Source organism: Thamnophis elegans, chromosome 1 (assembly GCF_009769535.1).
Source record: "Thamnophis elegans isolate rThaEle1 chromosome 1, rThaEle1.pri, whole genome shotgun sequence".
Taxonomy (NCBI): domain Eukaryota; kingdom Metazoa; phylum Chordata; class Lepidosauria; order Squamata; family Colubridae; genus Thamnophis; species Thamnophis elegans.
In genome coordinates, this window is record NC_045541.1 from 156,946,463 (window position 1) to 156,962,952 (window position 16,490).

The window sequence follows — 16,490 nt, forward strand, 5'->3', positions numbered from 1 at the left end:
CAAAAGAAGAGCTGCTTCATAGATACTCTGGTGTGGTGTTTCTCAATTTAGCAACTTTAAAATGTATGGATGTTAAATCCCGAATTCCCCAGTCAACATTTCAAGTTACACCTTCTAAAGCTGGCTGAGGAATTCTGGGAGCTGAAATTGACACATCTTAAAGTTGCCAAAAGCAGAGACATCACCCTGCCAACAAAAGTGCATATTGTCAAGGCTATGGTTTTTCCAATTGCAATGTGTGGCTGTGAAAGTTGGACCATAAGAAAGGCTGAGTGACAAAGAATCGAGGCCTTTGTACTATGGAGATGACTTCTGTGAGTCCGTTGGACTTCAAGGTGATCAAACTGGTCAGTCCTAGAGAAGATCAACCCTGACTGCTCTTTAGAAGGCCGGATCCTGAAGATGAAACTCAAATACTGTGGCCACCTAATGAGAAGGAAGGACCCACTGGAGAAGAGCCTAATGCTGGGAAAGACTAAGGGCAAAAGAAGAAAAGGACGACAGAGAATGAGGTGGCTAGATGGAGTCACTGAAGCAGTAGGTGTGAGCTTAAATGGACTCCAGAGGATGGTAGAGGACAGGAAGGCCTGGAGGTACATTGTCCATGGGGTCGCAATGGGTCGGGCACGACTTTGCAACTAATAACAAAAAAGTTGCGAAGGTGGAAAAACATTATTCTAGTGATTAAAATTTGGGACTTTCAAGAGTTTTGTTTCAGATTCTAATAGCTGACATAAAAATGTCATGCTCTTATGTGCTATATTGACTACATGTATTTATTATCAAATTTTAAAACCACCCATGTCCCTCACTTATTTCTATATTGCTAGATCTCTTCCTCTTGATGGTCTGGTTCAGTTGTCAGCCCTGGATTTTTATACCGCTTGATGGTTCATTTCTCACTTGACTCCTGGCGTGACCTCTGATCATGCTTACAATGAATTGGGAATATGTGGCTCTTGATCTAGCTTATGTCAGGCCTGGAAGCCATCTTTTACCTTTGGGACTTCAGGCCTGCCACACTCTCTAATGTAGGAAAATGGGAGGGGGGGTTATACAGAGTCTGGGTGATATGTAGCCATAATAACATTCTTTCTCAGAAAGTCAAGGCTATCTTTCCCTGCAGCTGCAATGAGGTGACTGGGAGGCATCTCCAGTTTTGGATGGTGCCTGATTGGGCCATGTGATGGACATGTGTGTGCTGGGCAGGGACTTGAACTTTCACTTTCATGGGGAAAACCTGGAAACTTTCAGATTTTGGTTTTCCCAGATGTGCCAATATGACATCTCTAATAAAATGGAACTTTGAGGAACCTCAAGCCTCTGAGTCTTCTTTCGTTAGGGGTGTTACTTGGAACCCTGTCAGCTTACTGTTTCAATAGAAGAGAATATCTGTAACTCAAGATTGAACAGTGAAGTCCTTTGTGTTCTCTGAGTTTTGTTGTTTACATGCAGATGTTTCATTACATAATTAGATAACATCATCAGAGCTGGGGAAGGGGGTGTTTGCCCCCCGTTTATATAGCTTACTGATGCCTGACTGTTTCTGCTGCTTTGTAATCTCACTGCTCTTGAAACAGGAAAGGTGAATCTCCATTTCAGCCACTCAGGAACTCTGGCAAGGAGATCATGGCACGGCTACCTTTACAGAGGTGTCTTTGGCAATTGGAGCTGTATCCCCATGGTACATGATACTAATAGCACTCATTAGGTAAAGGCAAAGGTTTCCCTCACACATGTGCTAGTCATTCCCGACTCTAGGGAGCAGTGCTCATCTCCATTTCAAAGCTGAAGAGCCGGCACTGTCCAAAGATGTCTCCGGGGTCATGTGGCCGGCATGACTAAACACCGAAGGCACACAGAACGTTGTTACCTTCCCACCAAAGGTGGTTTCTATTTTTCTACTTGCATTTTTACATGCTTCCGAATTGCTAGGTTGGCAGAAGCTGGGACAAGTAAAGGGAGCTCACTCTGTTAAGCGGCGCTAGGGATTTGAACCGCCAAACTGATGACCTTTCTGATCCACAAGCTCAGCGTCTTAGCCACTGAGCCGCTGCATCCCAATATATATAGCACTCATCGCTGAGCTCAAAATGGCGTGATATGGTACCCTTTTGGTCTGGGTTCTGGTACATGGATTTTTTTTTTATTCTAGTGAAACTAAAAACCAAATCCTATGAGCTAGAAACCTGTCTGGAATGATGCACTTCAGCTGAAGAACATTTGAAGCGCCTTGCTGTTTCAAGCCAAAGTCCACTAGTTCTGTGTCTTGTGCCAGCTTTCCAGCAGGTATTAAATGATCTGCAAAGTTTGCCAAGCCTCATAGAGTCCTGCTGTTCTTACTTTGTTCCCAAAACAAGAGAAAAAAAATCACACGGCTGAAAATCATTGGTTGCCACTGAATTTAACTGACATAATCTGGGTTTGTTCTGGGGGATGCAAAAATAGAATTCTGGAGCCTATGTAACCCCAAAGTTGCCCAACTTTCATGTTGGTTAAAATTAAATTGAAGAACCCCTGTAACATTTCCAAATGCATAATCTTTCAAAAATGTGGGCTAGAATACATCATTCTTTGCTTTTTCCAGGAGCTAAATAAAAAGTAAAATTGGCAGTACATCCCAAGTATTGCATTAGATTGGGAACAAGTATCCTTTTTCAGTTGGGGACACGTTTTGAATTATGAGCAAATGTGACAAAGAACCTGCCTTGAGGGCTGATTCTTTACAAAGCACCTATTTACTGGTTATGAATGAACTCCAAATCTCTATTAACCTTTGTGAAGTCTGTGGTGTTACTAAATAATAGGAGGTACTAATGTCTGGTGCACAGTTTTACATATGCCAGTTTTCTCTTTAAGTTCTTTTTTATTCTTAAGGAATCATAGAATCATAGTAATGGAAGGATTTTCCGTTCCCCACTATCCTGTCAGAGCTGAAGAAGCTTCTTGGATGAGAAGCAAAACGTCTTCAAAGAAAAAACAAGAAAGTCCAGTTGCCCCCTGAAAAAAACACCTTTGGGACAAACCATGACCTGGATGACTGGGAATCTCTAATAGAATCACAGGGCTGGAAAGGACCTTGGAGGTCTTCTAATCCAAATCCCCTTGCTTAAAATAGGACTGCTTATACTAGTGATGGCTAACTTTTGATCCTCACGTGCCGAAAGCACGTGCACGATGCTACGCTACCACAGCAGTTATCTTGACTTTGTATACAGCTTTATTCCTCTCTAGCATTCATCTCCATTGTTCAGTGATGCATTTCCTGCCTCTCTAGGATTTACCTCTATCTGCTCCTGTGAGGCACTTCCTGTTCCTGTTGGATGTATATGGATGACTTGTACAGTTGGATGTATATGGATGACTTCTATATTGCTCGGCACACAAGGTATTATATCTTCAGGAATGAGACAGAGGCTCGTGTCCGGTAACTCTGTAACCAATTTATTTTAACACAACTTGTAACAGTAACAGAAAACAACCAGGCAGGGTGCTGGTTTAACAATGTAGCAACAGAAGGATGATCTGTGTAGAAAGAGGCAGAGAAGCAGCTCCAGCTGGACTGGAGTGTTCGTTTGCTCTGGTGCTGAACAACTGACAGTTTGAACGAGTCTGCCTTTTATAGTTCCGCAGACTCGCGCGCCTGACAGCCCGGCAACTGACAGGCGCGTCTGATTGGCTAAGACGCGCCTGGCTGCTGCTGAGCTGTCATTCGTAACAGCGAGGACTAACTTTTACTATACAACACTTCTTCCCCCCCAGCTGTGCGCATGCGTGATGTTTGCGCACGCGTAGTCTTGTAAGTATACAGGAGAACGGCGGACACGCCCCGAACGCCGCAATTGCATTGCAGGCGGATCATCGCAGTGATGTCCCTGCCTGAGCTCCTCCCCTTGGGGAGTGAAGCTCCAGGTGACGTCTGAAGGCAGAGGAACCCTGAATGGATGACTCCCACTGAATGGTAAGCTGGGCGAAGGGGGCGCGGCCGAGGATGTTGACGGCTTGTGACTAGGCCAGTAGGCGGCCTCTGGAAGGGAAAGGCTAGGTCTATGTTGGCCTAAACGTAATGGGTTGGGGTTTTCGACTCCGGATTGAGAAGCACTGCTGGGCTGTGATACTGAGCTAGGCTGGCCTGGATTGGAGAAGGCTGGAGAGTTGTGGTTATTTAACTGCGGTTGCAGATTCAGGTCTGGCTGAGAAACGGTTAAGCCAGGACCTTGCATGTCGGCTTGAGAATCATTTTCTGATGACCGTCGTTGTCTCAATTGATCCAGGTGTCTTCTCCAGGTTGATCCATCTGAAACTCGAATCCTGTAGGAAACGGGCCCTGTTATTTCGGTTATAATTGCGGGCACCCATCTCGTCTCTCCTCCATAGTTTCTAGCCCAAACCAGGTCCCCAGGCTTAAAAGTGCGGGAGGGGGTTGGAAGCCCCAGGTTGCCAGACTGAATTCCTGAATAGACGGGATGCAATCTATCCAGGGTGGTCCGCAGGCGCCTGCCCATCAACATCTCCGCGGGGCTTTTCTGTGTCAGGGGGCAAGGTGTGGAGTGCTGTGCCAATAAGTAAGCATCCACCCTTGCCTGCCAGTCTCCACGGTTTAGACGGCCCAAAGCCTCCTTGGCAGATCTAACCGCCCTTTCCGCTCGGCCATTGCTGGCCGGGTGGTAAGGGGCAACCAGCGTGTGGCGGACCCCTTGCTCGGCCAGGTATGTCTGGAACGTTGTAGACGTGAATTGCGGGCCGTTGTCGGACACTACTGTGTCCGGCAACCCGTGGGTTGCGAACAATCGTCGCAAGGCTCGCACAGTACTGTCAGATGTGGTGGAGTGCATGAGCAATACTTCCACCCATCGAGAGTACGCATCCACAACTATAAGGAAAGTCTGGCCGTGAAAGGGGCCAGCGAAATCTATATGTATTCTAGACCAGGGACCCCGAGGCATCTCCCATTCCCGGGAGGGAGAGGAAGGAGGAAATGGTCGGGACTGCTGGCAGGTTTCGCATTTGGCGACCCAGGCTTCGATCTCTGCATCTAACCCTGGCCACCAAACGAAACTGCGAGCAAGGGCCTTCATTCTGCTTACTCCGGGGTGACTTTCATGGAGGCGTTGCAGAATCTGTTGTCGGAGGACCGTTGGGATGACCACACGGTCGCCCCACAGTAGGCAGCCTGAATGTATAGAAAGCTCCCACTGTCTGTTCTTGAAGTGCTTGAACTGAGGTGGTAACTCACCCGCAGGCCAGCCTCTCAGGACCCAGTTCAACAGCTGTGACAGTGTGGGGTCAGACCGAGAGTAGGCGGCCACATCGGTAGAAGTCAATGGCAATTCTAACTGAGCAATTGCCAGAACAGAACGGCAAGGAACCGCTTGATCTTCCGTGTCCGGAAGAGGGCAGCGACTAAGGGCATCTGCATGCCCTATTTGCTTGCCCGGACGGTAGCACAGGGCGTAAGAATACGCCGCTAAGAACTCCGTCCAGCGGGTCATCCTTGGGGACAGGATAGGAGGGGTCGGTCTATCACCAGCCAGTAGCCCAAGGAGTGGCTTATGGTCTGTGAATAGGGTGAAGTGCCGCCCGTATAGGTAGTCGTGAAACTTTTTGATTCCAGACACTGCAGCCAGAGCCTCCTTGTCAATCTGGCTGTAGTTCCTCTCAGCTGAGGACAGTGTTCTGGAATAAAAAGCTATGGGGGCTTCTGAGCCGTTGGGCAGGACGTGACTCAGAACAGCCCCCAAACCGACGGGGGAGGCATCACATGCTAGAGTCAGGGGCATCTTGTCGCTATATTGCACTAAGACTGCCTCTGACGTCAGCAGGGATTTGACAGCCGCGAACGCATGCGCTTCGCGGCTGCCCCATTGCCAAGGCGCGGATCGGTCGAGCAACCGATGTAGCGGCTCGGCTAGTGATGCCTTGTGAGGGATGAAAGGCGCATAGAAATTTAGAAGCCCCAGGAACGATTGGAGCTGCGCCTTTGTAGTAGGAGTGGGAGCGTTCCTGATAGCTGCCAATTTAGAAGGGGTAGGATGAATTCCCTGGGCATCAATTGTGAAGCCCAGGAAATCCACTTGGGGCACAGCAAAGAAACATTTGCTGCGTTTAAATTTAAGACCCGCGCCCCTGAAATGGTCGAGGACTTTCCTCAGTACTTTGATGAGGTCTGAGCGGCTGTCAGCAGCGATCAGGACGTCATCAAAGTAAGGTACCACTCCAGGGAGCCCATGGAGCAGACGTTCCATGAGGCTCTGGAAAATCCCCGGGGCAACGGAAACGCCGAATTGAAGGCGGCGACAACGGAAAGCCCCCCGGTGGGTGATGATGGTTTGGGCAGCCACCGCATCGTCATCCACAGGGAGTTGCTGGTAGGCCTGCGCCATATCCAGTTTAGCGAAAATACGGCCCTGCCCCAAGGAATGGAGCAGGTGCTGTACAACAGGGACTGGATAGGGGTTTGCCTGAAGGCCAAGGTTGATGGTCGACTTATAGTCAGCGCAGATCCTAATGGAGCCGTCGGCCTTCACCGCAATCACAATGGGGGTCTCCCAAGGTGAGTGGTCGACGGGCTCCAGTATGCCCTGCGCCACGAGCTTATCGAGCTCAGCTTCAACCTTTGGCCTTAATGCAAAGGGCACCCTGCGGGCCTTCAGTCTGATTGGTGCAACCTGGGGGTCCAAGCTAAGGGATATAGGGCTGCCTTTGTAATGGCCTAGCTGGCCATCAAAGATATCAGCATAGTCTGACAAGACTGCTGCTATGTCTGGGGGCGTGTCCGCAGTAGAATGAATCCCCTGAAGGGAGATACCCAAGGGAGAAAACCATTCTAACCCCAGAATTGCTGGTAAGGGTTTCTGAACAATTAAAGCAGGTAAAACAGCGCAAAACTTGCCATAAGAAACCTTCAAGGCATATGAACTAAGGATAGAGATATGGGAGCCTTGATAGTCTGTTAAAATTGCGTTAAGGGGTGACAAGTGACAACGTTTCACGTGGGGGCACAGCATAGAAAAAGTGTCCCAAGAAAGAAGGGATTTTGATGAGCCGGAGTCCACTTCCATCTGACACGGCTTCCCTTCAATCAGTATTTTAATATTGATTTTGTCCATACCCTGTGAGGATGAGTTGATGGAGGTGTCATGCAGGGACGAAGAAGCTTGATTGATGTTAAAGCATTTGTCTTGACGCTGAGCAGGTTTCCGCTGCTGCGAGCTCTTCGGCGGGGGTGGAGGAGGACCATATGGAGGAGGTGGCTCGATTGCTGCAGAAGGAGTAGGAAGTGAAGCCTTGCAGACATGGGCTAAATGTCCTTTCTTCCCGCAGCGGCGGCAAACCGCTGCCTTGAAGGGGCAATTAGCCCGGGCGTGCGCTCCGCCACAGCCAATGCAAGCAGAGGAGTTTGAAGGGAAACGGCTGATGGCTTGACTCTGTCGAGGCTGCTGACGGCAGGGTTGTGCTCCAAGTCTATCTACCTGAAGTTGTTGTAGATAGTCAGGCAGGGGGGCTAGCTCATCAATTAGATTTGCAATGTACGTTGGCTGCTGGAGCGGAGGAGGAGTTGGAACGGTTGAGGCTTGAGTGGCAGGTAACCCTCCAGCAACCGTCATCTGCGCGAGGTAGCGTTCTATTTCGTTGGAGGATGAATCTGCCAACTCCGCAGCGCGAGCCTCGTCTATGGCATAAGCTAATGTGACCTTAGGCTTGCCCAAAAGTCTACGCCTGAGAAAAATATCCTTTAGGCCACAGACGAATTGCTCTGCGAGATTTGCCTCAAGATCTGGGAACTCACACTGCGCTGCAGCAACTCTCAAGGCTTGCAAAAATTGATTTACCATTTCTGCAGGCTTTTGGACTCACCTGCGGTAAGCGAAGCGTCTGGCTATTTGAGATGGAGTAGGTGCGTAGTATGCCTGCAATCCGTCTGTTAGTTCTTGCCAGGTGAGGTCGTACACCGCTCTAGGGGCGGCAAAGGACCTTGCGGTGGCAAACATTTCTGGGCCACAAGCCGTAAGGAAGAACCCACATTTCCTCGCTTGAGACTGACCTTGACGGTTGTTAGCGATTAAAAAGCATTCAAACCGTTCAAGAAATGCCTCCCAGGTTTCACCTCCAACCCCAAAAGGGGCAAACATTGGCATTCCGGCCATAGCAGTTGGTTGGAGTGTAGACGATGTGACTAGAAGTGGCAGTTGGTTCCTTTTTCTTCTGGTTACAGGTCCCCAGTCCTCGTCGCCAGTATTATATCTTCAGGAATGAGACAGAGGCTCGTGTCCAGTAACTCTGTAACCAATTTATTTTAACACAACTTGTAACAGTAACAGAAAACAACCAGGCAGGGTGCTGGTTTAACAATGTAGCAACAGAAGGATGATCTGTGTAGAAAGAGGCAGAGAAGCAGCTCCAGCTGGACTGGAGTGTTCGTTTGCTCTGGTGCTGAACAACTGACAGTTTGAACGAGTCTGCCTTTTATAGTTCCGCAGACTCGCGCGCCTGACAGCCCGGCAACTGACAGGCGCGTCTGATTGGCTAAGACGCGCCTGGCTGCTGCCGAGCTGTCATTCGTAACAGCGAGGACTAACTTTTACTATACAACACAAGGATTTTGCAGAGACCCGAAAATCAACTTGCCAGCAGCACATGCTTGGTGGATCGCAGCTGGGGCTCCCGTGCCAGAGAGGCCTCTGCATGTCACCTGTGGCACACATGCGTTAGATTCGCCATCATGAGCTTATATCATCCCAGACAAATGGTTGTTCAATCTTTTCTTGAAAACCTCCAGCAACCTTTTCTATTGACTAATTGTTCTCATTGTCAGGACATTCTTCCTTATTTCCAATTTGAATTTCCATCTGATGGGCTTCCACCCATTACTTCTTGTTCTGCCCTCAGGTGCTATGGAGAGGAAATTGACACCCTCTTCTCTGCAACTGTTTCCCCTGAGCCTTCTTTTCATTAGAATAAACATACATTGCAGTGGGCGGGGGGGGGGGAGAGAAGAGTAACATGAGTAACTCTAGCCAAAAATGTTCCCAGCCCCCTTACTCACCTCCCCCCTCCACTGTTTACCTAGTTCCCTTGTATGATTCATTATACGATTTAGCCTCCAGACCCCTTATTATTTTTGTCACTCTTCTCTGCACTCTTTCTAGGGCTTCAGCATCTTTTTTTTATCATGGTGACCAGAAGTAGATGCAGTTTTCGGGTGAGGCCTCCCTAGCCCAATATGGGATGGTCCTGTCACTTCCACAGAGCAGTACTATCGCTTTCAGAAATAAAAGGTTAAATCTTTTTAAGAGTCAGATTGCACAGGGAGTTTGGTGGGCACTAAGGGAGTTAACAGTATATTAGAGAGGCCTTGCCTATGAAGTAGATCAGTGTTGGCTAACTTTTTCCAGACAGAGTGCCCAAAGCACGCGCCCGAACCCCCAAAATGCAATGCGCTTATGCCCCCCACCCATGTGCCCCACCCCTATGTATGTGCATGCCCCCACACATACACCCCTCCCTTGCACATGCATGCATGCCTCTGTATGCTCCCCATCTCTCTGTGCATGTGTGTGCCCACTGTACATGCCATGCCCCGCACATGCACACACAGCCCCCCGCATACTCTCCTCCCTTCCGTGCATGCATGCACCCAATGCATGTGCCCTGCCCCCATGCATGAGCAGCAGAGACCCGAAGCCCAGCTGGCTGGCGGGATGCACGCGTGCAACTGCAGCAGAGCTGAACTGGGATGACAGCTTGCGTGCCCACAGAGAGGGTACTGCGTGCCCACCTCTGGTTTGCCATCACAGAACTAGATGAATAAACAATCAGTTCTAGTCTCAGGATGCTTCCTCTGTTCCATTGGCCCCTGTCCCCATCATAAATCTGCATTGGATGGATTGTTTTCTCTGGCATTTTTGTTACTCCCCCACAGTTCCGGTGCTGATGGTTAGGGAGGGCCTGAAATGATGCCTTTAGTCCTTCTGCAAAGCGCAAGAATGAACTGCACCACTCTTACTGACTTTCCCCAATATAGGTTACTCACCCACATAAAAACTCTCTTCACGCTTCACCGACTTCATAGTTATACTGCAGAGTAGTCACTGCGTGGATAACTCTCCTTTCCTGACTGAATGGAGATTATTGCTGGGTAGTGAGGGCAAAAAAGGGGGGACTTCTTGCAGGTGGGAAAAGGGAGAGGAAAAGACTACAGCCTCCTAGTCCTTTCACAGTGTGCCGGGCTCCAAAATTGAATGTTTTTGCCATAAGATCAGGAGCTTTCAGTGTGCTTTAATCAGTGAGTTAGAGCTTAAAATACTCAGCTTTACGTCGTTATTTTCAAGGATTTCATTGTGAAGGACTAAGTTATTTTCTCTCAAATGTGTTTGACATAAAAGCAATGCCTTTTCTTTTGCTGCTTGATCGTTCATAAAAGATTGTTCTCTTTACAGTCCAAAATTAGAAAGAGCCAGGAAGTTAATCTTTTCCAACTAATTTTATTAAAAGGCTTCCATGATTCATAATAGGTTTTGCCTTTGAATAATATTTGTTAGTCAGAAAAAATAAGCAAACTCCTCCTACAATGCAGCAAGCTAAATAAGGGTTTAAAATTGACAATTCACGGCTGAAAGTTTGATCCTGTATCTGTTTTAAATTATGTCCTGCTGGATTATGTAGGGATGATGTAAAAGTGAAGATAGAATCTTTCTGATCCAACAGCCTATATATTATATGTGCATCCTTCCCTCTGCCCTTTCCATTTAAATGCTGAAATTCTCTCATTCATCTTTCGGGTGTACAATGTTAAACCACAGCCTATTGAATCATGGCTTGCTGAACAAACACATTTAGCTAGGTTTACCTACAACATAAGCCATGATTGTACCTTAATGACTGGATCAACGGTGGGTTCCTGCCAGTTCACACCTATTCAGTAGAACCGGTTCATCAAATCTACCGAACCGGTTAGAAGCGGTTCCACCAGTGGACCCAGAAGAGGTTCCAAAAAATTTTTAAACCCACCATTAGTCCTTGAATATGATTATTCTACACTATCATGCTCATATTTATAAAACTCTGTGCCTCTGTGAAAGGTAAGGATGACTACTGCATTTGTGGTACAATCAGAACATTGCATGTGTTGAAGTTGTTTTAACGCAAACCAAAGATGCCTTTTAAAAAACAAGTTTACATCATATTCTTATGCATGCCAGTGCTGTGTGTGAGGTAATTTAAGGTGGTTCTGACAAGTGTTGTCGGCATCTTCGTATCCGGTCACATGGGTGGCAAGCCACTCCCACAAAGGAGGCCACACCCACAAAGTAGGTTCGAACAATTTTTGAAACCCACCACTGGGCTGGATCACAACAACAGCCTACCATATACTAGCAAACCACATCATGGTTTGTGATAAGTGATGCACTGGAAACAAGAGGATTTAGGACTCAAGTCCAAACCTTTATTCAGCTGTTGGAAGAAATGCCCATCTGGGTTCAGTTCCAAGTGGGAAGAAAGGCACTGGAACCATGGAGACTGCTTGGAAAGATGGTTTAATGGTGGACAGGACCACATGGTTTGAGGTCCTGGGCAAAAAAAACACATGGGTGAGAGAGGGAGAGAGGTTTATACCCTCTGTTGGGCTTTGAACTTGCTTCCTGTTCCTGAGGCAAGAATTGTATCCTGATTGGTTGTCAGACTCCCATGAGGTCATACAGGGGTAACTTTGTAGATTGTCTTGAGTCCCAGGTTTGGTTGAATCTTGCTGGGTGATGTAATCTTCTCAGGTGTCATGTGATGAGATGGGTAGAGGGCTAATCCTATTATGTCCTGAGGGGGAAGGTCTTTTGTGTTGTAAATAAGGTGGCCCAGCCTTTTGGGGGCTATTAAGAAAGGTGGGAGCTGCTTTCCAAGAGCATGTTTCTCCTTTTCTCATCCAGGGAGGTATAATATTCTGTCTTTTTAATATTCATTAAGAAGAGGGGTAGGTGCTAACTTTCTACACAGCCATGCAATTCCCTGATGAGCTCTTAGTCATAACAAAAACTAATCATCAGAGATAATAACAGATTGTTTCAACTATCAAAATATACTTAAATGTGCTATTATCTATTACAGTTAGTCCCTGACTTACCACTGTTTGTTTAGCAATTGTTCAAAGTTATAACAACACTGAAAAAATGTGGATTACAATCAGTCCTTGTAGCAACAGCACTTAGACTTATATACCACTTCACAGTGCTTTACAGCCCTCTCTAAGTGGATTACAGAGTCAGCCTCTTGCCCCCAACAATCTCGGTCCTCGTTTTACTGACCTCGGAAGGATGGAAGGCTGGGTGAACCTGGATCCACTCAGAATTGAACTCCTGGAGTGAGCAGTGAGTTAGCCCTGCAATACTGCATTCTAATCACTGCACCCCCATGACTCTTATATTTATGATTATCACAGCATCCATATTATGACAGAATCAAAATTTGGGCACTTGGCAACCAGCATGTATGTTCAAAAGATGAAGCATCACGAGATCATGTGGTTACAATTTCTGATCTTCCCAGCCAGCTTCCAACAAGCAAGATAAATGAGGGAAGCTGGATTCACTTAACAACTGTATGATTCATTTAAAATTGCAGTGACTTGCTTAATAACTGTGGCCAAAATTTTATATCATAAAACCGGGTGTGAATTATTAACAACCACCTTGCTATGAAATAGAAATGCTGATCCCAGTTGTGGTTTTAATTCAAGGACTTCCTGTACTGGGGTGGTTTTAAAAAGTGAAAAAATGGAAAGTGATCCAAGACAGGGCACAATCTTGAATTTCAGGAGTTGGTTGTCTGATCGGTATCAGAGCAAAAGGCACCAGATTTATTTACAGGATTCTGGTGGGTCAGTGGCTAAGATGCTGAGCTTGTCGATCGGAAGGTTAGCAATTCAGCAGTTCGAACCCCTAGTGCCACGTAACGGAGTAAGTTCCCATTACTTGTCCCAGCTTCTGCCAGCTTAGAGTTCGAAAGCATGTAAAAATGCAAGTAGAAAAATAGGGACCACCTTGGTGAGAAGGTAACAGTGTTCTGTGCACCTTTGGCATTTAGTCATGCCGGCCACATGATCACGGAGACATTTTTGGACAGCGCTGGCTTTTTGGCTTTGAAACGGAGATGTGCACCGCCCCCTAGAATTGGGAACGACTAGCACATATGTGCGAGGGGAACCTTTACCTTTAATTTTCCTTACCTGCCACAGCCTCCCCTGGAGGACCAGGGCATGGGAGTTGCACACATAGCACTACTTGTGTATTTCCTAAGTTACTCCATCTCTGTGTTGCGATCAAAGGAAGATGAATGAATGGTTGGTTTTGCAAGCTATTGAGAGTGCTTTCTTCAGTGTTCATTTCAATTTATAAGAATGCATCATAGCGATAGGGAGGGCATCCAGCCATTAAACACTCTGCTAGCTCTATTCAGTTGCCCAGACTCCACCCCGCGAGGGATTATCAGGTCATTAAAAGATGATGATGATGATTGTGAGGCACCATAGAGTTCATTGGGTCTTCTGTTTTAAGTTCAGTCTCATCCATCATGTGCTTCAAGGGAAGATTTGTTTCAACAGCAATAAAAGCTTGCCATGTTCATCCCTGTGCAAGAGAGTTACTGTTGCGATGGCTTCTTTCCTGCCTTTTCAGAAATGCATTAAGTCCTGGGATAGTTCTGCAGCTTGCATTATTCACGACACGTTTTGTTTTGCTTTCAGGGAGAGGCTGAGATCGTCCCTTACGTGCCGAAGAATGTAATCTCGCAGCTGCCTCATTTGTCAAACTGCATTTTTCTCTCTCTCCTCTTCCTATTCTTAGAGCCCAGAGGCAGTTTTGTCTAACAAAAATTAAGTTAGCAGATTTCTGCACTTCTAGATGATTGAGTTTTGCCTGCACAAGAGAAGCTGTCTGGTTCTTTTCTCACATATGGGGCAAATCAGCCTCTCTCTCTCCCTCTCTCTGAGCTCAGCCTTTTAAGACGGTAACCAGAACTGCAGCCAAGAGTCAGTTTCTGGAGACACTGGCAGGCGCCTTCTGGTGCACAAAATGCCGCAGGAATTGACAAGCCCTGACTTCCAGGATGTGTTTCATCGCAACCCCCATTTCTGTGGATTCCTTCAGAACCTAGGAAATTGTAACATGTGTCAGCAATAAACCACTGAGAAACAAGGTCTGATTTCCAATTGTTTGGGGGAAAGAAGAAAAGGTTACATTTATTTCTTTAGGGGTTTTTTTCTTCCTTCTGTTCAATCATCTCTGATTCCGAGAGGCTCAGACAAGTCCCTGAAGTTTTCTTGGCAAGCTTTTCAGAAGAAGTTTGCCATTGTCTCTTTTCTAGGGCTGGAAGAAACTGACTGGTCCAAGATCACCCAGCTGGCTTTGTGCTTAAGGTGGGGCTAGAATTCAAAGACTTCCAAATTCTTGCCTGATGCCTTAACCACTACTGGCCCTAAGGTATTAGCAAAAAGAAAGAAAATGAAAACAAAACAAGATTTGCTGCTTGCCCCAAAATTCTAACACTCCCCTTGTGGAGCCCTGACCATTTAGGTGATGTTGTCAGCACAAGCTTTAGCATCCCACCCAATGAATACATAAGAGAGTCTTTTGACTGCCATCAGATGGCATGGCATTGGGTACATAGATCAGTGTTTCTCAACCTTAGCAATTTTAAGCTGTGTGAATTGCAACTCCCAAAATTCCTCAGCCACCCTTGCAAGTTGAATTGAGAGGGACTGCCCAAGGTCACCCAGTGAGTTTCCACAGATTAGGCTGGATTAATAATTTATAATATTTGAGAATGCTTAATGCAACCTGTCATTAAGGAGTTAGAAGTAGGTTTTCTTCCCCCTTCTTCTTTGGGCAGGTGATTTTGAACCTAATAATTGTGCAACCTTAAGCTTTTTCAGACAGTGGTCCAAATGAGATGTGAAATTGTTTGTATCAAATGTGGATTTTTAATTAAATAGGAATCCTGGGATAGAGCATTGGCCCATGGTAGGTATAGAAGGAAAGTAACAAAAAAACCCATTCATATTAGTGATTGAAGGACTATGATATCTGGAGTTGGCAAAAGGCCATAAGAAAAGGATTATTTCAAGAATGAAGTAGTGCTGAAGTATGAATTGACAAAGGCAATTTTAGGCTGCATCAACTCAGTTTCAAATCACCTTGACAATTTATTCAATCTTGGTTAAAACCTGCTTTGAGTACTATGATCAGTTCTGGATATTATGCCTTAAGAAGGATTCAAACAAATTAGAATAGCCTGGGTTTTTTAATCATTCCAAAATAGAGAACTTGGAAAGATATTTTAAATTACAGGAAGGCAAATTCCAGTTAAATAAAGATTGTATTTTCAAGCAGTTAAGCAATAGCAGTTAGACTTATATACCGCTTCCCAGTGCTTTATAGCCCACTCTAAGCAGTTTACAGAGTCAGCATATTGCCCACGACATTCTGGGTCCTCATTTTACCAACCTCAAAAGGATGGAAGGCTGAGTCAACCTTGAGCCTGGTGAGATTTGAACTGCCAAATTGCAGACAGCAGGTGATCAGCAGAAGTAGCCTGCAGTACTGCACTCTAACCACTGCGCCACCGCGGCTCTTAAGAGCAATTTGACAATGGAACTGATTGAAAGACATGGTGGAGTCTCCTGCTGCATTCCTGTTCAAGCAGAGGCTGGATGACCATTGGCCATGCTTTAATTTGCATTCCTGCTCAGAGCAGTGAGTCAGCCTCAGTAATCTAAATGGCCCTTTTAACTCCAGGAGTCTAGAATTATTGACAGATCTACGGATGACCAGATTTGTTTTGACATTTTTAGTTCAAAATGCCATTGCCCAGCCTGTAAAGTATGAATCTCCACCTGCATACTGGACCCGTGTCCCTCTTGGCTGACTGCCAACAGCAGAGAGGTGACACGAGGCTGGATCCAGGCGGTTGTTACCGCCTCTCTTCGGGAGGGACACCTCCCCACCGCGCTTAAGGCGGCGGTGGTGAGGCCCCTCCTGAAGAAACCGTCCTTGGATCCAGCAGTTCTTAACAACTATCGCCCAGTCTCCAACCTCCCCTTTCTGGGGAAGGTTGTTGAGAAGGTGGTGGCCTTACAGCTTCAGCATACCTTGGAGGAAGCTAACTACCTTGACCCCTTCCAGTCTGGCTTCAGGCCCGGTTACAGCACTGAAACCGCTTTGGTCGCATTGACCGATGATCTCTGGAGAGCCAGAGATGGAGGCTATGCGTCCATCCTGGTTCTCCTCGACCTCTCAGCGGCTTTCGATACCATCGACCATGGTATCCTTCTGCGACGACTGCGGGAGGTGGGGGTGGGGCGGCACTGTTTTACAGTGGTTCTCCTCCTACCTCTCGGACAGGTCGCAGTCGGTGTTGGTGGGGAGGGAGAGATCGTCCCCGAGGCCCCTAACCTATGGGGTGCCGCAGGGTTCGGTTCTGTCCCCCCTGCTATTTAACAT